This window comes from Pelodiscus sinensis, chromosome 5, assembly GCF_049634645.1.
Source record: "Pelodiscus sinensis isolate JC-2024 chromosome 5, ASM4963464v1, whole genome shotgun sequence".
Lineage (NCBI taxonomy): Eukaryota > Metazoa > Chordata > Testudines > Trionychidae > Pelodiscus > Pelodiscus sinensis.
In genome coordinates, this window is record NC_134715.1 from 99,815,573 (window position 1) to 99,841,796 (window position 26,224).

At 39.7% G+C, this 26,224-nt stretch overlaps 1 long non-coding RNA gene across 1 annotated transcript in view; it reads left to right on the forward strand.

The window, feature by feature from the left end:
* The window catches only part of LOC112543866 (uncharacterized), a 57,371-nt gene extending 34,389 nt beyond the window's left edge, over positions 1–22,982 (forward strand). Inside the window, exons 2-3 of the long non-coding RNA XR_003087145.2 lie at positions 8,554–8,670; positions 22,755–22,982. This is a non-coding gene — a long non-coding RNA (uncharacterized LOC112543866). The remainder of the gene's footprint in view (positions 1–8,553; positions 8,671–22,754) is intronic.
* Positions 22,983–26,224: the final 3,242 nt, after the last annotated feature.

Sequence of the window (26,224 nt, forward strand, 5' to 3'; positions counted from 1 at the left end):
AACTTTCCTCTTCAAATATTACATAAATTTGTTAAGAAAAGGTTCAAAGTGAAAAATTCATATTATTCGTTTAGGCATTGTAACAGGGTTCGCTCACTCCACAGCACCACCAGCCATTGGACTTGGGAATTAGCTCAGACAGCTGCACCCAGTGTCCAGCTGGTTCGCCAGGTCCCAGGGTTTAGGCAGGTCTCAGGGTTCAAGCCAGGCCTTCAGCTCAGGCCGGTCATCTGAATCACCAGGCACCAGGAGAGCCTTGGGTTCCTCTAGGTCAGAGGACAGCCCTGCTAGCCAGCTTAGCCAGGCCTCAGTGGCCCAGGCAGGGAAGCCTTTGCTAGCCTGAGGGAAGGCAGCTGTGGAGGCCCGGGCCAGGTCTCAGCCTCATCAGCCAGGAGCTCTAGATAGACCTCTATCCCCCTCAGAGGCGGGCCCCAACTAAGCTCCCTGGCAGAGTTCTTATAGTCCTAGCCACACCCCTTAGCTTCCTGTCAGGTGAGGGGGCGGGACTAGGCTGTGCACAAAATGGCTCCCAAGGGGGTGTGAACATGAAGTTCACTTTCAGGGGAAGTGTGAAGATAAAAAGGTTAAGAAGCCCTGCCCTAACATAGGGTATGTCTACACTACAAAATTAGTTCGAACTAACGGACGTTAGTTCGAACTAACTTTCATAGGTGGCACACTAGCGCTCCGTTAGTTTGAACTTAATTCGAACTAACGGAGCGCTTAGTTCGAACTAGGTAATCCTCATTTTACGAGGATTAAGCCTAGTTCGAATTTACTAGTTCGAATTAAGGGCTGTGTAGACCCTTAATTCGAACTAGTGGGAGGCTAGCCCTCCCCAGCTTTCCCTGGTGGCCACTCTGGCCAACAAAACGGAAACTCGTCTGCCCCCCTCTCAGCCCCGGACCCCTTAAAGGGGCACGGGCTGACTACGGTGCCCGTGCCAGGTACAAGCCTGCCATCACCCAGCCAGCAGACCCTGCACCTGGCACGGATTGAGCCACCCACCCGATGCCCCCCAGCCCTCCCCCTCTTCCCAGGACCAGGCTGGCGGCTCCCGGGAGCTTGCCCGGGACACAAGAGGCGGGCATCCGCCTGGGCTAGTGCGGACATCGTGGACCTCGTACACGATCTCCGCACTAGGCACAGGAAAGTGGCCAGCTAGGGCAGGAGAGCTGCCAGCCTGGCCACCCGGGAGCAGGTGTGCATGAAAATCAAGGGGGTACACTGAGACCCCCGACCCTGAGCCATGAGCTTACAATGGCCGTACCGGGTCAGACCAAAGGTCCATCTAGCCCAGTAGCCTGTCTGCCAACAGCAGCCAACCCTAGGGACCCTGGAGGGGATGGACCGAAGACAGCGACCAAGCCATTTGTCTCGTGCCATCCCTCTCCAGCCTTCCACAAACCTTGGGCAGGGACACCACTCCTACCCCCTGGCTAATACCACTCCATGGACCCAACCTCCATGACTTGATCTCACTTCCCTTTAAACTCTGTTCTAGTTCTAGCCTTCACAGTCTCCTGCAGCAAGGAGTTCCACAGGTTGACTCTTTGCTTTGTGAAGAACAACTTTTTGTTACTAGTTTGAAGCCTGTTACCCATTTCTTTCCTTTGGTGTCCTCTAGTCCTTCTATTTTGGGAACTAATGAAGAACTTTTCTGTATGCACCCTCTCCACCCAACTCCTTCTTTTAGAGACCTCTATCCTGTCCCCCTACATCTCCTCTTTTCTAAGCTGAAAAGTCCCAGTCTCTTTAGCCTCTCTTCATATGGGACCTGTTCCCAACCCCTGATCATTTTAGTTGCCCTCCCCTCTCCCAGCCTCTCTCTTCCCTTCTCCCACCTCCTTTTCCCAGTCTTCCCCAGTTTTGTTCAATAAAGACAGATTCCATTTTTGAACACAATTGTCCTTTATTTTGTACATCAAGAAAAGGGGCTAGGAAAGGGTAAGTGGAAGGAGGTGAGTGAGGAATGGGGTACGAGCCCCCGATGGGGAGGACTGGGCTGGCTCTGCGGGCTTCTGGGTGTGGAAGCTCTCCTGCAGCCCCCCAATTGCCCGCTCTCCCCAGATGGCGGCCTGCGGCAAGTGCAGCCGGGCTGATGGCCGAGTGGTGTGATGTGCTCAGTGTGGGTACTCCGGGCACTCCATGCCAGGACTGGTTTGCAAGCGAGGCACCCCTGAGAACTGTCTGTCCGCAGTGGGGGTCGGGACCCTTTAAGCACAGCCCTCAGCTAGCGTGAGACAGCATCTCTACGCTATAAGTCCTCCTCTGATGCCCTGCCGGCACTGCTTCCGGCCATCCTTAAGCCTGGTTCAGGGTCCACTTAATGTGGACATGCTAGTTCGAATTAGCAAAACGCTAATTCGAACTAGTTTTTAGTTCTAGATGCGTTTGTTCGAATTAGCACTGTAGTGTAGACGTACCCATATGGAGGAAGGAACAGAAAGGCTACATCTAGACTACAGGCTTTTTGCACAAGAAGATTTTGTTGGAATCATACACAACAATTGTGGCCTCTGTATTTGTCTTTCTCTATCAGTCAGAATAGCACACTGTTATTTTAAATCTGGACCCCATATTCAAGGATAACCATAATTCTTTTTTTGGATTCTCTGCAAACAGAATAAAAGGGATTAAATTGCCTAATGAATTGTTCATTGGGACTTGTTCCTCCACCTCTCAAATTATCCCAATGTAAAAGAGAAAAAGATTTGGCCCAATAATTCGAGATCAAAATGCTAAAAGTATGTATAATAATGTTATAAATGGAAAAATGGATTAAGTTGGTATTTTCAAAGGGAAGCTTCACAAAGGCCTCATGTGCCTGGTTTGTTTTTCTCACACAAACAACAAATAATGGGCTAATATTTATCCAGAAATTTAAGCTGCATATGCTGTTCTTTAGTCCAAAATCCTATCATTGCTTCTTTCAATTTATCCACTTAAAAAACAACCTTGAATATAAAGGGTTCTTCCTTGTAATCAATTAAAGGGGAAATATTTCTGTTTCTGAGGCAGTGTCAGGGCTAGAAAAAAATAATTCATAGGAATTAAGTACTGTACATACTCATCTTTTTGGATAGTTTTATTTTGTTTTCTTTTTTTAACATCTAATTGATGCTGTTGCTATTTAAAATAAGTGCATATGTGATTTACTTTTGGAACAGGAGGTGTTAGGAAAGGGAATTTGTTTGCACAGAATCAAAATATTTGAGTTCAATATTTTTTTCCTCTGCATAAGGATATCTGTAGTGGAAGAATAGTTCAGTGGTTAGAGTACTTACCGGAGACACTGAAGACTCCATTTCAATTCCCTGCCATAGACTTTTTTTTATAACCCTGCAAGACATTTAGTTTCTCAGATTTTTAAAGGTGTTGGCCCGTTGTGTGTCATTTTTCACATCTGCATAATGGTGTTAATAGCACTTCCCTACCTCACAGTGGTGTTATGAAGTTAAATATATTAAGAATTTGAGGTGTTCAGATGCTGCAGAAATGGGTTCCACCTTAGGCAGATTAATTATACTAGTTTCAGTTTGGAGTGACTTGGAGTGAATTTGTTGTGTTTGCATCAGTGAGAAATGTTGATAACTATTTGTAAAGGCCATGAGTGACTCTTTTGTGTGGTGCTAGATTCTGATTTTCTTATTCATATTGAATAGAACCTCAATCCATTACCAGTCCCATTAGTCTAGTTATCTTCAGTAAGGCTGTGTCTACATTGGCATCCCTTTTTGGAAAAGGGATGCTAATGAGACACTTCAGAATTGCAAATCCGCGGGGGATTTAAATATCCTCCGCGGCATTTGCATTTACATGACTTCCACTTTTTTCCGGCTCGGGGTTTTTGCCGGAGAAAAGCGCCAGTGTAGACGCGATTTTCCGGAAAATAAGCCCTTTTCCGGATGATCCCTTGAAAGTAGGAATAAGGGCTTATTTTCTGGAAAATCGCGTCTACACTGGCGCTTTTCTCCAGCAAAAACCCTGAGCCAGAAAAAAGCGGCAGCCATGTAAATGCAAATGCCGCGAGGGATATTTAAATCCCCCGCGGATTTGCAATTCCGAAGTGTCTCCTTAGCATCCCTTTTCCGGAAAGGGATGCCAATGTAGACACAGCTTAGCAGTATTTGAATCTGACCCATAATGAGAAAGCTTTTATTTGTAGTCTAACATGGAGATTTCAGTTGCACAGTAGCTAAGGAGATTCAAAACAAATTTGAAAGTGAATATTCAGTGAAAGATCATGACCTAGATGTCGAAATTCATTTTTACATGCTACAATTATTTTCTATTTCAGTAAGAATATATATCCTGTGCATTTAGTAGTAGGACACTGCAACATGCTTTTGTTCTTACCCTTCTTTGTCCAAAGGTACCATGAACCAAGTAGCTCAGCTCCCTGAAGATTCTCGGTGCAGGGACTCCTATGCCACTTTCTTTTTAGTCCCTGGCCCAGATGCTATGTGCAAAATTAGAGTCATTGGTATAAGCAGTTAGCTTCAGGATCAAGAGGGTGTGAGGGTAACATAATCATCTATATTTCTCACTCTGTTATAAAGTAAAGGACACCTAAACCAGTGACAGGGATTTTAATCAATATTATTACTATTATTAATACACTTGTAAGTATGCATGGTACTCTATAGGCCAGTGACCTACACTCTCCATGGACAAGCACATTTACAGTATTAGGTAGAATGTAGAAGCCACAGTGTGAATCTGCTGAGAAGTCATGACAGGCAGACTGTTTGGAAGGAAGGGGTGGGCACTTGTTTTTTAAAAAAAAAAATTATGGTTTGCCTTTTTGACTACCGCTGCACACTGTGTGGAAATTTTCAGAGAACTGTCCACGATAACTCCAAGATCTCTTTCCTGATTTGTCGTAGCCAAATTAGCCCCCATCATACTGTACAGTTGGGGTTATTTCTCCTGATGTGCATTACTTTACACTTATCCACATTAAATTTCATTTGCCATTTTGTTGCCCAATCACTCAGTTTAGTGAGATCTTCTTGGAGTCCCTCACAGTCTCCTTCTGTCTTGACTATCCTAAACAGTTTGGTATCATCTGCAAACTTTACTACCTCACTGCTTACCCCTTTCTCCAGATCATTTATGAATAAGTTGAAAAGGATCGGTCCCAGGACTGACCCTAGGGGGACACTACTAGTTACCCCTCTCCAATCTGAAAATGTACCATTTATTCCTACCCTTTGTTTCCTGTCTTTTAACCAGTTCTCAATGCAAGAAACGACCTTCCCTCTTATCCCATGGCCATGTAATTTACCCAAGAGCCTTTGGTGAGGGACCTTGTGAAAGGCTTTCTGGAAATCTAAGTATACTATATCTACTGGATCCCCCTTGTCTGCATGTTTGTTAACCCCTTCAAAGAACCCTTATAGATTATTAAGACAGGATTTCCCTTTACAGAAACCATGTTGACTTTTGTTCAACAAATTATGTTCTTCTACATGCTTCACAATTTTATTCTTTACTATTGTTTCGACTAATATCCCAGTACTGAAGTTAGACTTACCGGTCTGTAATTGCCAGGATCGCCTCTAGAGCCCTTTTTAAATATTGGTGTCACGTTGGCTACCTTCCAGTCATTAGGTACGGAAGCCGATTTAAAGGATAGGTTACAAACCACAGATAATTTCCCATCTGAGTTCTTTTAGAACCCTTGGATGAATGCTATCCGGTCCCAGAGATTTGTTAACATTAAGTTTTTCTATTTGTTCCAAAACCTCCTCTAATGACACTTCAATCCGGGACAGTTCCTCAGATTCATCACCCACAAAGGATGGTGCAGATTCGAGAATCTCCCCAACGTCCTCAACCATGAAGACTGAAGCAAAGAAATCATTTAGTTTCTCCGCAATGGCTTTACTTGCCCGTTTACAATGTTACTCCATTGCTGCTAGCTCATTGGTATAACAACAATAGGTATAAGCAGGACAGACTCGCTGAGTGCAAAGCAGTGCCCTAGAGCACAACTGTCAATGGGGCACCACCCTCCAACATACAGAAAAGCGGTGCCTGTGTGGATGGTATAAACCTGACATTTGGGCAGTGCTGTGCCTGTGCTGACTGGTTCCAGTGATCTGCTGGCTGCACTGTTTTGGCACGTCTAGGGCTTCCATATGTTCATCCAGTAGGTTTGCCAACTGTCTAATCGTGTAAACCCAAAGGCCCCAAACCTGTCCCTTCTCTGTGCCCATACCCCTGTCCCGCTTCTTCTCCAAGGGTACGTCTAGACTACCGCGTTTTGTCGACGGAAGTTTTGTCGACAGATACTGTCGACAAAACTTCTGTCGACAAAGAGCGTCCAGACACATTGAGTTCTGTCGACAAAGCAAGCTGCTTTGTCGACAGAACTCCGTAGTCTGGACGCAATGTTACAGGCAATAACACCTTCTGTCGACAGAGTTCTGTCGACAGAAGGTGTTATGCCTCGTAAAATGAGGTATACCAGCATCGACAAAACTGCTGAGTTCTGTCGACGTTATGTCGACAGAAATCAGCGGTAGTGTAGACGCTGGTATAGTTTTGTCTACAAAAGTCCACTTTTGTCGACAAAACTAGGTAGTCTAGACACACCCCAAGATCCCACCTCCTACTCACTCTATGCCCCCTTCTCCCATTTCTCACTCTCCTTCTCACTCACTTTCTTTCACCAGGCTGGAGCTGGGGGGGAGTAGCAGTTTGCAGTGTGGGAGAGTTGTAGGGTGCAAGATTTGGGAGGGAGTTTATGCTCTGAGAGGGCTGTTGGATGCGACCGTGGGTGCAGACTGGGCCAGAGGTTGAGGTAGAGAAGGGGGCTAACATCTTTTAGGTTTTGGAGTTCACATGAAGACATGAAGTAGGAGAAAATGGTGAAGCAGTTCATGCCTCTCATACAGTCTGCAGACTTAGAGATTCACTAACAATTTCAAGTCAGTTACAGATTATGGATCACAATTCTTCACAAAGGAATGGGCAAGAGAAGAATTTGGCTACAAATTTCAAAAATGTCCTGTGTACATTCGTTCTTGCTAATATCAGAATGTACTATGTTTGGATGGATGAAAGAGCATGTTTTCTGACTTTTGATTCAGGAGTAATTTTTGAAGCGTCCATCCACTTTGACATTTTTTTAACTCCAAAGATTAGCATAGAGGCTTTATCATGCAAAAGAAAAACTACAAACATATCATGCACTATATGTTTTAAACATATTGTTTGTTTGCTTTTAATGCTCACCAATGCTTTTAAACAGTTTCTTTTCGATAAAGTCTTTGAAATATTTTCTATGGAAGCAAAGTTTGAGAAAACTGTGTGAAATCACTTAGAGTATGTCTACACAGCAAAGTTATTTTGAAATAACAGCTGTTATTTCAAAATAACTTTCCTAGCATCTACACAAGCCAACTGCTATTTTGAAATTAATTTGAAATAGTAGAGGGCTTATTTCAAAATTGGTAAACCTCATTCCATGAGGAATAGTGCCAATTTCGAAACTGCTATTTTGAAATATGCGCTGTGTCGAGGCTTATTTCGAAATAGGGGGCCTCCAGCCCTTCCCGGGGTGCCCTACTGGCCGCCCTGGCCACAAGATAACTTCTGACCTGATGCTCTGCCGAAACCAGTTCCAACTGGCCTTAAGTGTTATTCAGTGTCCAATCAATGTGGATGCACTATTTTGAAATAACAAAAAGCTATTTCAAAATGCATTTTGTGTCTAGACGAGTTATTTCAAAATAAGATATTTCAAAATAACGCTTAGTGTGGACATACCTGTATTGATAGCTAAATATTCCATAATATTTATTTTTATTGGCTCTCTCTTCCCCCATCCCTATCAAAATTTGGCCTATTCTCTGACTCTCTCCACAATAGGTGAAAAAATCTTCTCCTCTTCAGATATAAGAAACTGAACAACCTACCTCTACCTTGCCTTCTCAATTCATTTTAAATCTCAGTTGTAAATGTATATGTCTTTCCCTGCCCATGTCTCTGCATTCCTCTCTCCTGATGCTATTGTTTGCTTTGCAGTTGCATAATTGAGCTAAGGAAAGCATGTTGTATGCAATGTATATTTTTTATTGAAGATGCTAGAAAAAATAACTTTGTACTTTAAAAGGTTAATGCAAATCACATTATGCATTGGTTTATTTTGAAGGCGATAGATTTGTTCCATGTCATCAGTCTCCTGCAATTATATAGTACTTGCTTTATAGAAACACAATTATGTTCTTGCAGTTTAATTGATCACTATACTTGAATTGGGGTCACTGAAAACTAACTTATTCCTAAAAAAAAAATACACTTTTATTTTAAGCAGAGAATTTTTAATTTATGTAGGCCCAGATTCTCATCTATGGCTGAGAAGAAGTAGGGACAGTTAAGATTAAAAGATTGTGTTTGTGTTTGCTAGTTACATTCTAGTCCAATTCTCCTCTTTGTTACAACAGCTGTTATCAGATTCAAGAACTCCATATGGTGGTTAATATTTAGAAAAAGATAAAGTCCTGATCATTTTCTTTCTTTCATTATTGTCTCCTATGACAGCATCTGGGTGGAGATGTAACTGCTACACTGCCTCTACACTACCAGAAAATCTTCCTTCAGTAGGACAATCCTGAGGCTGGCTTTAGGTCTGCCTTCGGCCTATGGTGCAAAATCTAGGTGACTATGTTGAGAAAACATTTCTTTCTTTGGCTAATTTTCTTCCATCATGTTATTCTTAGGCTCTATTTCATTCTAGATAACAGACATCTCATTGAGACTTTCATGCTCTCCCAGTTTAATGAATGTGCTGCAGGATCACAATACACAGTGACATTGTTCTTCTTGTACTTTCATAAATAATCATCTGCTAAAAACCACAGCTACGAATGACATTGTGTTTCCTAAATGTCCAAATAGTTATTCAGGGTCTCCTGAGCTTCACCTCAATAACTGAGGATGGCCTATAATAACATTTTTTTAGGGAAGCCTTTACTTGAGTAATGATGTTTGAAGCTCATGTGGCACAGTGGGAAGCATACAAAGGAAAATCTGAAAGGAGTTTAATGACTCTGTAACATCCATGCATTTGAAATAAGGAGAATGCAAAATGAATCTAAGTCATGTCAATCACATAGCATGACGTAATGGGATTATGCAAGGAATGTGGTGAATAGTACTTCGTTGGCAACACTTTACAGCACAGTGTGAAACATGATGCCTTAAACTATTTGTATTCTATTCGAAAAGTGATCTTATCTTTTCAGAAATGATTAGCTAGTCAAATAGTAATCCACTTACAAAACAGATCTACGCACAAAGTATGTGTTGTATATTTTCAGTATATAATTGTATTTCTGCATCTGCTTTATACTTCCAAATGAAACTATCTCATTTATTTCCTCATATTTTGTGACTAGAAGGTAATTAGAGCTTGGCAAGCCTAAGGAGGTCCAAAATATGATATGAATAGTAAAAGTTCACTGTAAAAAGTACACAACACTTCATCATGATAAACCAGATTTCCCTTATGCTTTTGAGAACTAAAAAAAAGTTAAATTCCTGCCCAAGAGGCTATTTCAGTCTGTTCCAGAAATAACGTAAGGAAAACTGTAAATGCAAGAGGCTAGATTGTGACTTTTGACTACATACCCAGACCAGGGAATAAGAATCCCCCTTGCATCCAAGTTACCAAGGTCAAGGTGTACAGAGGTAGCCAAAGCTATACATCCTGAAATACCCTGGACAGATGAAGACAGAAAGGAGTGGAAGCATTTTCTAGTAGTGTAACAAGGCTCAGGAGACATGACTTTAATTCCTAGCTCTACCGTGCATCTACACTGCATCATACACTGCATCATAACTTGAAATAAGATATGCAATTTAAGCTACACAAATTCCATATCTTATTTTGATGCTATTTTGAAATTGCTTATTTTATTATTTGGTACTGTCTACATAGCACCAAATTTCAAAATAAAGTGCTATTCTAAAACGTCCCTTATTCCTTGTAGAGTAAAGTTTACAGGGACATCTGAATAGCGAGTCCAAAGTAATGGGCTTGCTGTGAAGACACTGGATAGCTATTTTGGGACACACCAGATACTAGCATAGCCCTAGCATGTAAGTGTGACAGGATCTTTTGGGTATAATCTGATGTGTTCTATTTGTTATCCATTATAGTCATTTAACATGCATTCTGTGTAGTTAATAATTTTTTTTTGTTTTCTATAACCCAGTTTATGCAATTCACAACTGGGGGATCAAAAAGCTGTGAATATCTTCCATTACATTGAGAGAGGGGGTAATTTTCATGAGCTTACATTTTACAGATCTCTGCACATACAAGAAAATGTAATTTTGGATTTAAACTCAAAAGGGTACATGCGTAGTTGTTCTGAGAAATCCCCTCATGATCACAGACTCAGCTGTAGGTGCCCATGTCTATATGTGTATGCTGGAAAGGAGCTGGACAGCCTGTCATAGGCAGGTTGGACAGGTGGAGTCAGTGGGTCCCCAGAACAATAGAAGCAGGGGATGGTCCAACCTATACCACTAACTCCTCGGTTCAGGTCCTTGTCTTCCCTTATTTAAAGGGTTAAATAAACTAATAGTATAGAAGTGTCTCCATGCCTATGTTTCCCTAGGACTAATTGATTAATTTCAATATTAGATTAAAATACCAATTATGTGTATAGAATACTTGGTTTGTTCTGAGGGGGAAGGAGAAGAAGAATGTGAAGAAGGAAGACTTTCCATTTCCCCTCACATTTAAACTCTTAATGGGTTGACTGCTTCCAGCTAGGAAATAAATACTCAACAGATAACTTGGCATATGGTCTACAGCATGTTTGCAAAAAAAAAAAAATACTGATTGATTTGTGTGATTTTTGCGTGTATATTAATTTCCAAATAACTATTCTTTGTAATTTTTATCACAAGAAATAAAAATCACATAGATGTTTGACATTGGAGAAACAAAGATGACAGAATTTTGAGCTCTCACAAGAGAGAAACTTAACAACAGCACAACAATAACCAGTGTACAATAGATCTCTGCAAAACATATTTTGAAAAGGAAAAAACTCACAATGAAATATGTACAACAAAATCTCTTTTCAATCCATGAAAGCAGAACCTGTGATAGTGAATAACCCCACGAAAAAAACCTGCACATAACCTTTCAAGTGCTTGTACTTGTAAGTTAATGAAGTCACACAATTAGATTTTTTTCTTTACAAGCCCTTTATAACATTTCAGTTCTGCCACTTATAATATTTAATTCAGATGTTTGTGCTAGAAATCTCACTGAATTCACCTTCAATTGTCTGTCCTCTTTCTATCCTTCAGATGAATGCAGCACCTGCAGTTATGAGCTTTCTCCTGAGATTTCTCATAAAAAAGACTCCTCACATGAAAAAAAGACTTTTGTTGTTTAGTAATTTTATCTGAAAAGTTTTGTAATTGTAATAAGAAAACTTTTTAAAAATATTTCAGAGGCAAGCAAAAAAGATGATGCCATAACTTTGTCCATTGTAGTCTGTGACTTTCCATTGGATGACATCCACAAAAGACCTGTCCTATTCCTACTGAAAGCAGTGACAAAAATTCCATTGATTTCACTGCAAGTACCACCAGGTCAAAAATACACTATTTTTATAATAATGAGATTACCATAGTGATTATAGACTCCAACTGAAACCATATCTCCAGTATATTAGAAACTGCAAATGCATAGTCAAGTGCCCTGTAAGGCTTAAAATGAGAATTGGCAAGAATGAAGAAAGACATACCTCCATTTTAGAGATGGGAAATGGAAATAGATCAGACTGTACTGAAGAATACCTTACCACTTTTGAAAGGCTATGTGAGGTTTACAAGATTACAAAGGATTACTGTTTGCAAAACTCTCTGCTAAAGCCTGGTACACAACAGAGGGGCTTCCCAGAGGGGTGGGAGCCTAGCACACTGGGAGCTGAGCTGGAGGTGGTCTACCTGGCTTAGCAGAGAAAAGGGGAGGGACCAGTAGGGCTGGTGATGGGCAGGGGTGGGGAAGCAGTCAGGAGATTGGGGAGGGGCAGTAACAAGGGGTCCGGATATTATTTCCCCTGGTCCAGCAAAATCCCTCATGTGGGACTAGTTATGTCCCAAGGGGTACGGACCAGAAAGGTCCAACCTGTGTCTTCCCAAACCAACAGAAGTGCTTTGTGCAGCTCAAAAAGGTGTCTCTCTCATCAGCAAAAAATCATCTATTAAAAGATTAATATGAATATGAATATTAAAAGATGAACCCGTGTTGTCTGTTAAATTATAAGGTTTATTCAGGAAATTTGTGGCAGAGCATGGTACTGAGTCCCCACAGGTGGGCCTTAATCACAAGTCAGCCTTTTCACAGAAAGATAGCACAACAATTAGGGAGCTCAACAATAGCTGAATTTTGGGGCTGTTTGATGCCCAAAAGAAAGTACCTTGAAGGAAGAGATAATTTCAGAAAAAAATATTACATAGAGATACTAGTTGCAGATATACTATATGATATGAAGCAGTACAAAAATCTACATCTTTTGAGTGTACAAGATTGCTCACCCTCAAAGATGACCACAAACTTTACCAGAAAGGGAAGTCTCTTTTTCTGCTTTAAGAGAATTGTCCACAAAACATCATTCTCTCTTTTGAATTTGGCATTTTCTGTGTCCTCCATGGATTTTTCATTTTGAGACATGATGATAAAAGACACAGACTGCATTTTAATTTACATGCAATTACTCAGTAATAGCATTTAGATTATCATAGAAGGTCAGAGTTAAGAACTTGGAGTTTTCAAGCTCCTTAATTTTGTATCTATATGTACTGTTTTTCTGAAATTGACTCAGCCTTCAAGGTGAGAGAAGTACTGGTATGTGTTATTGGAATCCAGAGAGCACAAGATGCAGGGGCAGAATTATGAGATTGAAAGGTTGGTGAGAGTTAGAACTGTTAACTAGGGACTTAAAATAGTATTTTATATAAAACACATACTAGCTTCAGTCCAAATTTTTATGCTATTATTTTTCTACCAAAATAATAGACTGGCCTGGTATCTGCCAGACGATAACTATTTTACATGGTATTTATCAGGGCTAGGATTTCTGGGGGTAGTAGTCCCTGTAAGACTTTGTCTTTGAACACCATGATTTGCTGAGTCTGTGCCTGGTATGGGTCTGAAATATTCTGAGATTGTCCTCCGACCCCACAGTCAGTTTCTTTCCCTTTCTTCATCTGCTCCTGTGGTATTTCATTTGTAGAACTGGGATTCTGCAAGGTTTTTCATTGCATGTATTTTAGATTTCTAACAATGTCTTCAGGTTCCAAATTTTGGGCACACAAGTTTCAAAACATTGGCCTAAGTGACTTGCTTAAAGATATAGAAGAAGTCAATTAGACAGACATAATTGGAACTCAGCAGTTCCTGAATGTCTGAGTTCCCAATGTTTCTCACTCGTTACAAGAGTTCTACATGAAGACTGAACATGGCTGCATGTTGTCACATATCAGCTGTAATTTTTCTTCCTTTAGTGACCTGAAAAACTATACTAATGTTTAGTGTTATGCTCAAAGCTAAATAAGAGGAAATGTGTTCTACTTTGGGCTGTTTTGCAGAAATAAATTAGAGTGAACATAAATGAAATCTTCCCATAGGTCCTCAGAAATGAATCACACAACATCTGTCTTTCCTTTTTTAGATGAGTTGCAATAAAAGAATGTCTCAATCTTTAAAATCATTCATTTCTAGGGCTGCTTATCTCCTTCTGCCTCCCCTCTGATCCTTTCAACCCAAGAGTACTTGTCCATTGAGATTTCTACTCCTTCCTTGCAATTTCCTGCACTGGCAGAACTGATTTTCAAATAGTTGGTTTTAAAATATATTTCATTATAATTAAGTCTAAACATTTTAGGATTGTAAATGGTTTATACATCATATCTAGACACAGATTTTGCAAGTCAACTATCCTGACAGAGTGATGAGCAAAAGAGAGAGGCAGGCACTGCCAAGTTAATGGCAAGAAGCAGCAATCACCCTGTTTTGAGGTTTGTATATATGTGCTTCAGCACTACATTAAAGCATCTTCCTTGAAAGGGAAAACACATCAGCTGGGCCTGGGGATTCAGAGACCTGCCACCCCAAGCCTGCAGAAGTAAGTGGATTGAGCTACCAGCAATTAGCTGTCAAGAGATGCTTGAGAAGTAAGAAGCCAGTACTCCGCGTTTTAGCCCCAGGACATGAAGACCCATTCAGTTTTAAAGGAGTGAAATAAGCTGCCATAGTTGAGCTGCCTTGAGCAGTACAGACCAGAATTGCAGGCACAGGTGCTGACTTTTGTTCTTACTGGTGAGTGTTTTCTGTTTTCTGGTTTCACTGGGTGCTGTGTGGCTACGTCTACACTGGCCCCTTTTCCGGAAGGGGCATGTTAATTTCAGAAGCCGTAATAGGGAAATCCGCGGGGGATTTAAATATCCCCCGCAGCATTTAAATAAAAATGTCCGCCGCTTTTTTCCGGTTTTTAAAAAAGCCGGAAAAGAGCGTCTACACTGGCCCCGATCCTCCGGAAAAAAAGGCCTCTAAAACCGGGTCTGGGTTCTACCTTTTTGAGGTGATAGAGAGCACAAGAAATACATGAGTATGAAGGCATGTGCTGATGTGGTGCCTGGCCCCTGAACAGAAATTACATACTGAAAATGTCCCCTTGCACAATCTAGCCTTCTTTGTCACTTGTGCAAGGCCAGGCATCATCTACACCCACAATTTACAAAAAAATCTCCTCTCATTCAGGTTTATAATTCAGGAGTCATCTTGGACTCCTCCCTTTCTTTTGCCTGGCATGTCCAAACTGTATCCAAATATAGACACATAATACTTATTGCATTTCCAAGATGTGAATTTTCTTTCTGTTTGCACCTCTAAACCTCATCTTCAGACTCATAATTTCCACTGCTCTGTTATTTTTTAAAAACATACCTCACCCGTTCTTCACAGCTCTAAATGCAGCTTCTAGGATTATCTTCCCTGACCATTTCTCTGACCACATCACTTCCCTTCCTAATTAATTTCCTTTGCTCCTTTAGTTACATTATTCAGAGACCCAGCTCCATCCTCATCTTCAAAGCATTTCACAGTTCCACCACATTTTTTTTAAAAAAGGACAATAACCTCCTTATGAAAGGAACATTTTTCATTTTCATTTAATTTTTATTCAAAATATGGGTTTTCATTGAAATACAAGATTTTTATTTTTTGTTGGTTTTGGCAACTGACAAGTATGTTTTTTTCCTTCTGAAAACTGTTCAGTTTTGATTTTTAAAACTTGAATTTTATTTGTAGGTTTTTAAACAAACCACAAAAATGTAAATGAAATGCCACACTTCTAATACCCCACCACCATCTTCGTCTTGCCAATTTACAAAATATGTTTTGCCACAAGATCCCAAGACAATAGCAATTTATTTTGCGTTCATAGAAGGCACAAGAGCACATGGCTTTAGTGTGTTTGACTGAAAAGTGAGTGTGAGTCCTTGCACCCCTGCTGCTATAAAAAGACTAAAGGACCTTGTTAAAATGTGAGATATGTAGCAGTAAACATGGGGACTAATGCATCTCCTGCTGCTGCATTACAAAGCAGAGAATTAAGAATGCAGCATCTACTGTAACTCATGTGAGAAACATTTGATGATGATGATGAAGATTGTTGCTATCACATTTTTCGAAGACTAATGTAAAATGAAGCAATAGGCAACTGTGTGTGGCGGGGTATTTTAACCTTTTATTTGTTAAACTGGTGGTCTAAAATGATTTTAGCTTTAACAGTGTTACCTCTGACCAAAAAATATGGTGCTGGTGAGTTAGCACTCAACTATTTGATACATAATTTTTAAAAGCTTTTTTAAGCTTCATATTATACCATCAGTATTTAAGTATTGTGTGACCTTATGGGTAGGTGGACCACAGAAGCACTCAGTTACTTCATTACTTTTATCCATGGAGGATAAGTGCTTTTCCTATTCCATGGCTAGACAGACCCTGTTTTTTGGTCATACCAAGAATTATCATAGGAGTACTTATAGTTACTCTCCAAATACTATATCTGATTCCTCTAAAGTAAACTGTTTCCCTGGAGAATATTTATCTGTCTACCTAGTCAGTTCCAATACTGAGGCACTGTTCAGGGAGAGGTGAAGTTACAGATCTAGTGCAATTGTCACTGTAGAATCAAAAATATATAGTATTTGCTTCAAGGTACCCATCCTCACCAAATCTACAAAAGGCTATATTGTGTGAGCATCAAACTGCTAGAGTGGAGTCTTAAGTAGAGTTGGGAATTTTCTATTGGAATGACTTTCTGTCTAAGAGTCCCCTCTTCCCAAAATCAACATTTTGAAAAAAAAAATTGTCTCTTCTCCCTCGCACCTTCTCTGCCAGGCAAATTGAAATGATGGATCCCTGGCTGTTTACTCTTGTCAGTATCTTCCTATGCTGGCAGAAAGTGAAATTGACCAAAACTACACAAAAGGATTGCAAAAACCGAGCTCACTGCCTCTGCCTTGTTGTCTCGCAGTCTCCATGTTTTCCCTGCCTCGTACTCCCAGTTCTAGGTCCAAAGAAGCTCTCTGTCTTTCTAGTCCCAGATCTGAAGGAGTAGTGGGGAACCTGAGTGCCAGAAAGTTAATCTTTTCCTTCTGTTTGATAATAGTTTACAAATAGCTGAAAAGTAACTTTCCAGGTTTCCTGAATGGACTTTTTCTATTTGAAATCTGTTTCTAAGGAATTTTTGTCCAAGTTTGAGATATATTTTTTTTTCAGAAAGATATTTTCATTTTCTGACCATTTAATTTTAAGTGGTAATAATACACATTATCTGAAAGCTTCATGCTGCTACTCATCTGTGCAGATTTGAACCTCTGTGCACACTACATAGTGAGAAGATAGCATCATCTTCTTTACTTCATGTGGAGTACTAGCAAAAAATAACTGTCATTCAGTCTGTCTACTCTATCAATCAGATTGATAGATTAGATCTGATTCAAATCTATATAGGGTTTGGATATTTAACCTCTATCCTTATGGTGTCTACATTACTTTAGAAGGAATGTACAAGCTGGTTCAAAAAAAAATATGGTCAGAGCTTCTTTTGAGGATAAATGTTGCGCATTTATTCTGCATCCTTCTCAAACTTCCTGATTGTCAAGTATTAAGGACCAGTAATAGTGAAATACCATGGGTATTTGTTTCAGATGAAACAAAGACACACTGAAATCTCATGAGAAATCCTGTCTTTGTAAGATTTACAGCCCCAATTACAAACCAAAGAGTTATAGATAAGTTTGAATAAGCTTTGGATAAACTGGTGGTCTTTCATTCACTTATCCAAATCAGACCTGGAACTTTGTGAAATTAATCCATAACTTAAAATCTCCACCTGTTGCCCCATCAACATCCTGCTGCAAAATATTTTAACAGTATTTTAATTACTTTTGCTTCCTTGCTACCATTCATTTTTCTTTTCTTTTCTTTTCTTTTCTTTTCTTTTCTTTTCTTTTCTTTTCTTTTCTTTTCTTTTCTTTTCTTTTCTTTTCTTTTCTTTTCTTTTCTTTTCTTTTCTTTTCTTTTCTTTTCTTTTCTAGATAAACAGGGCAAAAGTCCTGGATATGAATAAGCAATAGCATAAAAAAACCTGTTTCTCTTCTATTAAATAAAACATTGCTGTGGTTCATAATACTTCTTGATAGATGTCAAAAGTTAAGATTTGTTACCTTAAATCATTTTATAATTTGCACACATTGCTTCATACTCTTAGCATGCATAGCTAATTGGTATACCTGAAATATATGAATAACAATGTGGCTTAGAACTACAAAAGGCAAAGAAATTATGTTTATTTCTCATAAATAAATTACTAGCTGCAATGTATTATTTATGTTACACAAATTTAAACAATGTATAATACATGAGGATAAATTTACTATATTTGGAGTAAATTTAACAGAGCTGTCTCTTAGGGCTTTATTAATATTGCAAAAACAGTATTTGCTGTATAATTGATTTTTGAAAATTTTGCATATGTTTTTATAAATCTAATTTCTTAACCTAGGAAATGTTACAAAGCATGTTTTAGGTTGATAACACCGTAACAAAGGTGTGTTGTGAAGTTTGAGGTCAAGTCAAGAACCTTCTGCAACTTGGGAAGCCACACTAGCTTTGCACAAAAAGTGAATTTATTATGACTGCAAAACTTTCTCCTTAAATAAGTACATTGTTCCAAAACAAGGGAATTTGCCCCCAGTAATTTAGACTTTGGTCCTTTCTGGTTGTTAGGGGGTGGGACTCACTGCTGTGGCATCTCCTGCTGGGAGCTCTGGGAAATTAGTCCTTTCTTAGCAGGGCATTTAATTCTGGCAGCGTATCCCCCATCTGTGCTCCACACACCCAGTCTGGAATCACATCGCTCCCTGACCACAGTGTCCTCTTCAGAATACTGCCCTCCAGCAGTGCCTACCCCAATGATCTCCCATCCCCCTTCTGGGGGGAGGGTGTATCGATATTCCTTAGTTTGTACTGCCACTGTGGCCTCCAAGCTCAGCCCCTCTGTCACAGGAGCAAGCCACTATCTGTATGATCCATGCCTTGGTGGCAAGGGAAGGAGGAAGACCCAGGCCCACACACTAAGGGACCCTCTGGCAGCAGCCTTTTCTACCTGCCTCTACTCCTCTTCATTGCCTTCTATTCCCTGGGTCTTCTGTTTCCTTCCCCTGTTACTCTTTACACCCTCCTGGCCCTAGTGGCAAGGCCAGCAGACTAGCAGGTATCAGGAGCCTTCCTTTTCTACCCCCCACCCCTCCAAAGTCTGCCCTATGCTGCTTTCCCAAAGGTGCTTCTTCAGGAACCAGGTCATGCACCTTCCCTAGTCAGGGCCTAACTGTCTCTCTCTGCTGGGCAGCTCCTTATACGCAGGGCTGCCTAAGCCAAACACACCCTAATTGGCTACTAAAAAGCCTCTTCTTCAGAGGTCAGGATTTTGTGCAAGTGTAACCCACACACCTATGCTATGTCTACACTGGCGCATCTTGCGCCAGAGCTATGCAAATGAGGCTAAGCGTGGAATATCACCGAGCCTCATTTGCATATCTAATGGCCGCCATTTTTGCGGAAGATTATTTTTAGGCATAATGGCATTGCACAAGAAGGTTTTTCTTGCGCAAGAAGGGGCAGTGTAGACAGCTCCTTCTTGCGCAAGAGCCTCTTACGCAAAATGGTGGCTCATTAGATATGCAAATGAGGCTCAGCGATATTTCACGCTTAGCCTCATTTGCATAGCTCTGGTGCAAGATCGCGCCAGTGTAGACATAGCCCTAGAGTGGTTCACTGACCTATGTAGTGGTACTTAGACGGCTTTCTCAAGTTACAGATAGTCAGAAAATGGTAAGGATTTTTCCTGATAAATCTTGAAAGATGCACAATAATCCAAAATGTGTTAAATTATTTTCTTCTAGAATTTCAAGTGAATTTGTAAACATACATGAATATAAAAATAATTTGATTTTCAACTTTTTCCCAGGTTTCAAGTTTTTACTTTTTTATTAAATCATGCTAAAATTTTTCATAGAAATGCTGGTTTTGAAGAGTAAAGTTTAAACCAGAAAATTTCAACTACTTCTCTTTGCTATCATCATTTCTGTACCCTTCTACTATTCTGTGAATGGAATAGAAGATATCTATTAAATCTTCATCTGTAGTATTATATGTTTGAGCAAAGCCTGAATGATTATCTTTTGAAAATGAGAATAGTCGTTCTTTTTTATTTCTCCTCCATGCATGAGATATTAGCTATTTATAGCTTGATTCTTAGGCTATGTCTACACTGCAACACTATTTTGGGGCACTGAAGTATCCTGAAATAACTATCCCATGTCTTAACAGCAAGCCCATTATTTTGGGTTCACTATTCCGACGTCCCTGTAAACTTCATTCCACAAGGAGTAAGGGACATTTCAGAATAGTAGGTATTCCAGAATTTGGCACTGTCTAGACTGTACCATATTATAAAATAAGCTATTTCAAAATAAGATCGAAATAATGCAGGCAATTTGCGTAGCTCAAATCACATATCTTATTTTGAGCTACAGTGCAGTGTAGACACACCCTTATATAGCTTACATCACATTCTATGCTACATGATTATCACATTTATAACTCATTATATCAGGATGATTAAAAAGTACACTTCTCAAAATTAACTAATGTAAAATTTATATTGTGGACTTTTTTGGAAGGAAGGCAGGTTTCCACTGCAAAAGTGGAAGATAGTATTTCAGTCATCATACTTGCCAACAAGGGTGTGTTTACACAGCACCCTAAATTCAAAATGAGATACGTAATTAGTGCTATCCATATTGCATATCTTATTTTGATTGCTTTTTGAAATAGCTTATTTCAAAATTTGTCATATCTATACAGCACCAGATTTTGAAATAACATGCTATTTCGACACATCCCTTAACCCTGGTGGAACAAGGGTTGCAGAGATGGTGAAATAGCATGCCCGTTATTTGAAAAAATATTTTGAAATAACAGGTCTGTTTAAAAGACGCAGGGTAGCTATTTCAGGATACCTCCTGTATCCCAAAATAGCCACGGGCTACGTCTACACTGGCCCCTTTTCCGGAAGGGGCATGTAAATTTCATGAGTCGTAGTAGGGAAATGCGCGGGGGATTTAAGTATCCCCCGCGGCATTTAAATAAAAATGTCCGCCGCTTTTTTCCAGCTTTTAAAAAAGCCGGAAAAAAGCGGCGGACATTTTTGAAGTAGGAATAAGAGCCTCCGGAAAAGGGCGCTTTTTCCGGAGGATCGGGGCCAGTGTAGACGCTCTTTTCCGGCTTTTTTAAAAGCCGGAAAAAAGCGGCGGACATTTTTATTTAAATGCCGCGGGGGATATTTAAATCCCCCGTGGATTTCCCTACTACGACTCATGAAATTTACATGCCCCTTCCGGAAAAGGGGCCAGTGTAGACGTAGCCACGTTGTCTAGATGTACCTTAAGTGTTCTTTATCCTTTGTTCTATAAAAACTATAAATACTAGAGTTTTAAAAAGTGAATGAGGCATCGTACGGACAGAAGATCTTTACAGAACAATGGAGTCGTAAAATAGTAGGTGCTACTTGTGGTGCTTTGAAAACTGTTAAAATTGCAGTCTGTAGCTCTGAGGTTGCGTTGTCCCTTGGTGCTGTACAGATGATTCCCAGCTCACATGGAAATACTTGTTGTGCTAGCCTTCATTGAGCTAGCATGCTAAAAAGAGTGTTATATGGGCAAGGTGAACAGCCATACAGGCTACTGTCCTCAAGTGCATATCCATGGGATGCAGGTGGGTTTGTACTCAGGTCAGCTAGCCTGTGCTGCCATTTGCTTCTGCCTGTGCTACTGTGACTGCATTGCTGTTTTTAGAGCATTAGTTATGAAAGCTATGTGAGTATGTCTATGCAAAGTGGGAATCACCTGCCTTACAGTCTGGTTGAAAGGGGGCTCTATAAGGAATCACACAATCTGGGTCCTGTTTAGTCAGTCTTCAGACAGACTAGTAAGGCAGGATGAGTTGTGTTTTACAGTTTGAGGAGGAGCCTGATTTGTCACTCTCTCTGTTTGGGTTCTGGCATGTTAGTGTTATGAATGATAAGAAATAGTAGAGTCAAGGTGTATCCTTCCAGTAAGCATATTTTATGAGGGGAAGATTGTTTGGTTTTTATTTATCTAGTGTGTGTATATACTACAAAACTCAACCACACCACTGGGACCTGGTTTGACAGTGCTACAGGATTAGTTCTGGTACAGCTTGAAGCTTCTGGGTTCTCCATTATCTAAATATTAATTAAAGTGGAGTTGGAAAAATTTTCCCCTCAAATTTCAGCTGCAGAGAAATCTAGTGCAAAAGCAAGGGCATTTTGTTCATATAATTATCTTGTTTAGTTGTCAAGGCTGATTGTTTTTAATTGAGAATGTTAATGAGAGCTTTGGAAAAATCTCATTTTGATAACTGAATTCTGCACCAATAGGCCTCCATGGTAAAACTCCAGTGTATTTCAGTGGGGGCAGATTTAAGTTGTCACAAACTTTGTTTGTTTGCTTTTTAAATCTCACTCTTGTTATGTTAAGTATAAAATACTAGATTCTTCATGGATAGCCCTATGAAACAAAGATACTTTGACCTGTTTTGTAATAACTGGTTCTATGTCAGTTTGGTAAAAATATTGGTTTTAGAGATATTTAGCTTGTGATTTTTTTCAATGATTAAATTATATTCCTCCTACTTCAGTTACTTCCCAGGTTCAATAAGGTTCTGCATTGCAGCAAGAATGGCAGTGACCACAAGAGTTATAATTGCATAACAGTTTATTTTTCTAAACTTTTTCCCCGGTTTCTCATAACTTTCTGAAAGACTTACTTATGAGGCAATCTCTACCTAAAATTGTTATTGTTTCCATAATTTGAGGAAATACAGTTCAGCTGTTTCTGAATGTAAAGAGTGACTAAAATATAGTGCTAAAATATAGTTCTATAAAGAAATTCACCTTTCAGCAGAGCCCAATTTTTTTTAAAAAAACCCACACTTTCCATTCAGGGATTTTGTTCTTCGTATAGTTTGCTTTTTCTGTTGTAAAATTTCACTTATGTTCATGGCAAAGTATAAATGATCAATAATCACAGCTCACTGTCTCACCTTCCACTTTATCTTAAAGATGCCACATACATCTAAGCCACTAGATCATTACCAAGAAAGAAAAGAGCCACCTGCTGAAACATCAATGCTAGTTCCTGTAGCACAATGGGCTTTCCTTGGAGGTCTCCCATCCGAGTACTGACAAAGCTTGACTCTGCCAGGCTTGAAAAATGTGACGAAATTACAACCCAAGGCAGAGAGACTGCAGGAAACATACTTGCTCATTCCACTTGTTTTGCCTAATAAAGAATGCCTTGAGAAAGCTCACTCAATCGTTCTTCTTTCTAATGAAAATCTGGTGTTCTCCATTGTATTTTGAAGAATGTGCTCCATATAGTAAAGCCCAAAGGTCCAAAATGCAGATAGAAGCAGCACTTGCAATAGATTATATTATTATCTATTATTTGTCACTAAGCTCTGAATTTAAAGCTTTTCTCCTTCTTCTTCCCACCTCCTCTCCCTGCAGGAAGCTTGAAATTTGAAAAATCAATAAAGAAGAATTGAGAGAATAAATTGTTATTATTTACTGAGTTTTTTACTATAACTTCTTTAGTTAAGTCTCTGACTGTGTTTCTATTACAAATCCTACTTTTAGCAAGTTAATATAGCTGGGTTTTTTTACATAAAATATCTTTGCCTAGAAGTAAGTTATATTATTTACATTGTGCATTTTGGGCATTTTTGCAGGATATGGAGCAAAGTTTTGAAGATATGTAACTCATGTCTGCTTTGTGTGGCATTCTATCTGCCCCTAGTAGCCTAAGCCAACTAAATTTTGATGAGGCTGCTACAGTCTTGGGTTACGGTCATGTGAGAAAGGTTCACACATTTAGCTTGAAAGAGGTCAACTTTGATCCTCCTTGTTGACAGGTGGAGTTTGTTAGTGAAATAAGTGCTGTTTTGTTGAACAGCCATTTGAAAAGTTATTCTGCCCCTAAAACTTTCTGACTTTCAATCTATATTATAAACTTGTGACTTTAGAGACTTAAAAAGAGGTCCCAAGATGTGATCTATGATGTCAATGTCTATATTAAGGAATCCCATGTAACCATATACTCTTTTGTACTCCTTGTTGCAGTATTCCACTGAATATGGATTAAGGCCTCTGGACCACTTTTTCAAAAGGGGGCTCCTAAATTTAATCAGCTAAGACTGGAATTTCCAAAGGGTTCATGGGAAGATAATTGCTTAACATGATTTTGTTAACATAAAATCTGGATTTTAATGCAATAGGTTTTTTTTAAATGAAATAATTTCACAGTCAGTTCTAATTAAAACTTAGGCATTCTGCATCCACTCATTTATATTCCATGTCTTGGTAAAAGTTTGATATCAGAAGCTTGTAATTACAATTCTCTACATTAATTATAAAAGACACTGTCAGAATTGTCCCTTTCCAATTACAATAATCCTGCAATTATTAGGCATAATAGCTTGCAGTAATGGATAAATGAAAAACATGTTATCTGAATTTCCTGGCAGTTGATGGGTTAAAACTAGTGGTTTATTTTATTTTATTTTAGAGTTCAATATTTTAAGCAGCCTGAAAGCTTTAATGGGTGGACTTATTAAAACCTCTATTGTCTACTAGGGAATGATTAAAGGCCAGTGATTTCTTGCACTTCCTCCAGTTATCTCAGATGTCACAGTGATTGATGGTAAAGCAGCCATTCTTCTGTAATGTTTCAGACTTTGTTGCTTGCCTTGAAGCAGATAATGTAGCTGCAGCAAAATGTGAAATGGCAGATAAATAATTTCTCTTGTTCCCTCTACTCAGTTGCAACTGGAGTATCCAGTGTACACTTGTTCATCTATCTTGATATTGTTGTTTGATAACATTAAGGTAGCATGACACCAGAGATGTGCAAAACAACACAAACTTTTCAGATACTGTAAAAAAGAGACTAACTTTCTCTCAGTGTATAAAGTTAATTTGTTAACTGAATAGTAAAGCAATCTGCTCCCTAATCAGTTTTCTGTCAACCATGTATGCAAAAAAGACCCAGGATCAATTTGCTATTTGTTTTCTGTGCTTTCTGAAATGGACTGCTGCATCCTGGCCTATCTAGTATATGTCTTGTAATAACCTGTATTTTTCCTTAGTCTGAGGGACTAGTAACCATTAAATCTTGTTACACAACAGGTACAGCAGAAACCAAATCCTGCATCTCAAGCTTGGAAGCCTGTAGTTAAGCACCTACATAAAAATGACTTGATTTCCAGAGATGCTGAGTGCCTTAGTTCTTTCAGCACCTCCTCTACCTAAATGTGGACTGGGTGTGTAACTATAGATACCCAAATTTGAAACTGTTGATTTTAATGCTAAGGTCCACTCTGGGGAGCAGGGAATCTCATCTTCCTCATGATAAATAGTTCTGGGCTTTGTAAGATATCAGACTTTAAAACCACATTATTGAGACTTTCCCCTTTCTGTTCATTTTATTTCAGCTTACTTCTGTGGCTGCCATCTCAAGGATTACTAGAAATATAACTGACCTTAAATACTGTCTGAGAGCTGGTAAACCCACCTTTCAAATGGCATCAAACCATAAATATTTTGGTCTAAGTGTTAATGAGTGTATTGGTGAAACTGAACTGGGATGAAAGGGCAAAATGGTAATCAGAATGATCCGTCTCGTTGTTTAGTTACTGGTATGGCACCCCACCACCAGAATGTCTGAGAGAGAAGCTGAGATTGGCAGATACAGAGTCCCTCAAGTCAGCAGATGAAAATTCGTTGATGCAGCTCAGGGATAAATGTACAAATATGGGAGTGAACCAACTTTGTGTTTCTGTGATTGTGGGGCATCAAGGCTGTTTTAACTTCCCCCAACTACCAGTAATCCAGATAGCCATTATGACAGCTAGCTATTTCTGTGCATAGCAGTGTTTCACTTTCATGCAGCTTAAACACTTTTTGCTATAAGTGTAAGCAGGGGCTGAACTTCTGCTTGCTATCAGCCAGCTAAAAGGAGGGGTGGGTGTGCCCAATACAATTGTTTAGCTTTGCAAGAAAATTAACTGTTAACTGTTGATATGTAAATACAGCTCAGGAGAGAATACAAGGTGTGGCTACGTAAATCCCATTCAGCCAGGGCTGATGGAGGGTCAGTGTTGGAATGGAATGTGGAGAATTGTAAATAATTTGGGACTGTTGTGGGGGTCACTAATCATGCTACCCCTAAATGTGGGAACTGTAAAACATGCCACCAGTGCCTCCAGGAGAGACACCACCATCGTGGTAAGAGATCTCAGAGGAACAAGCCTCCCCCCTTCCAGAGTTGAGTGAACAGAGCTGGGGGGAAGAGTTAAAAGGTTTGAGTCAGCCTGCTTCACACCTGCCAGCCGTGAGCTGTAAGACTGGCCCAACCTGCCCTTTCCTCCTCCTCCCCCCTTTGTTTTAAGGACAGACCTAAAGCAGACTCCCTGAGGAGTCTTTTCTTTTGCTAGTCTAGTGGAAGCTGGATTCCTATGCCAGTCCAGTTGGTG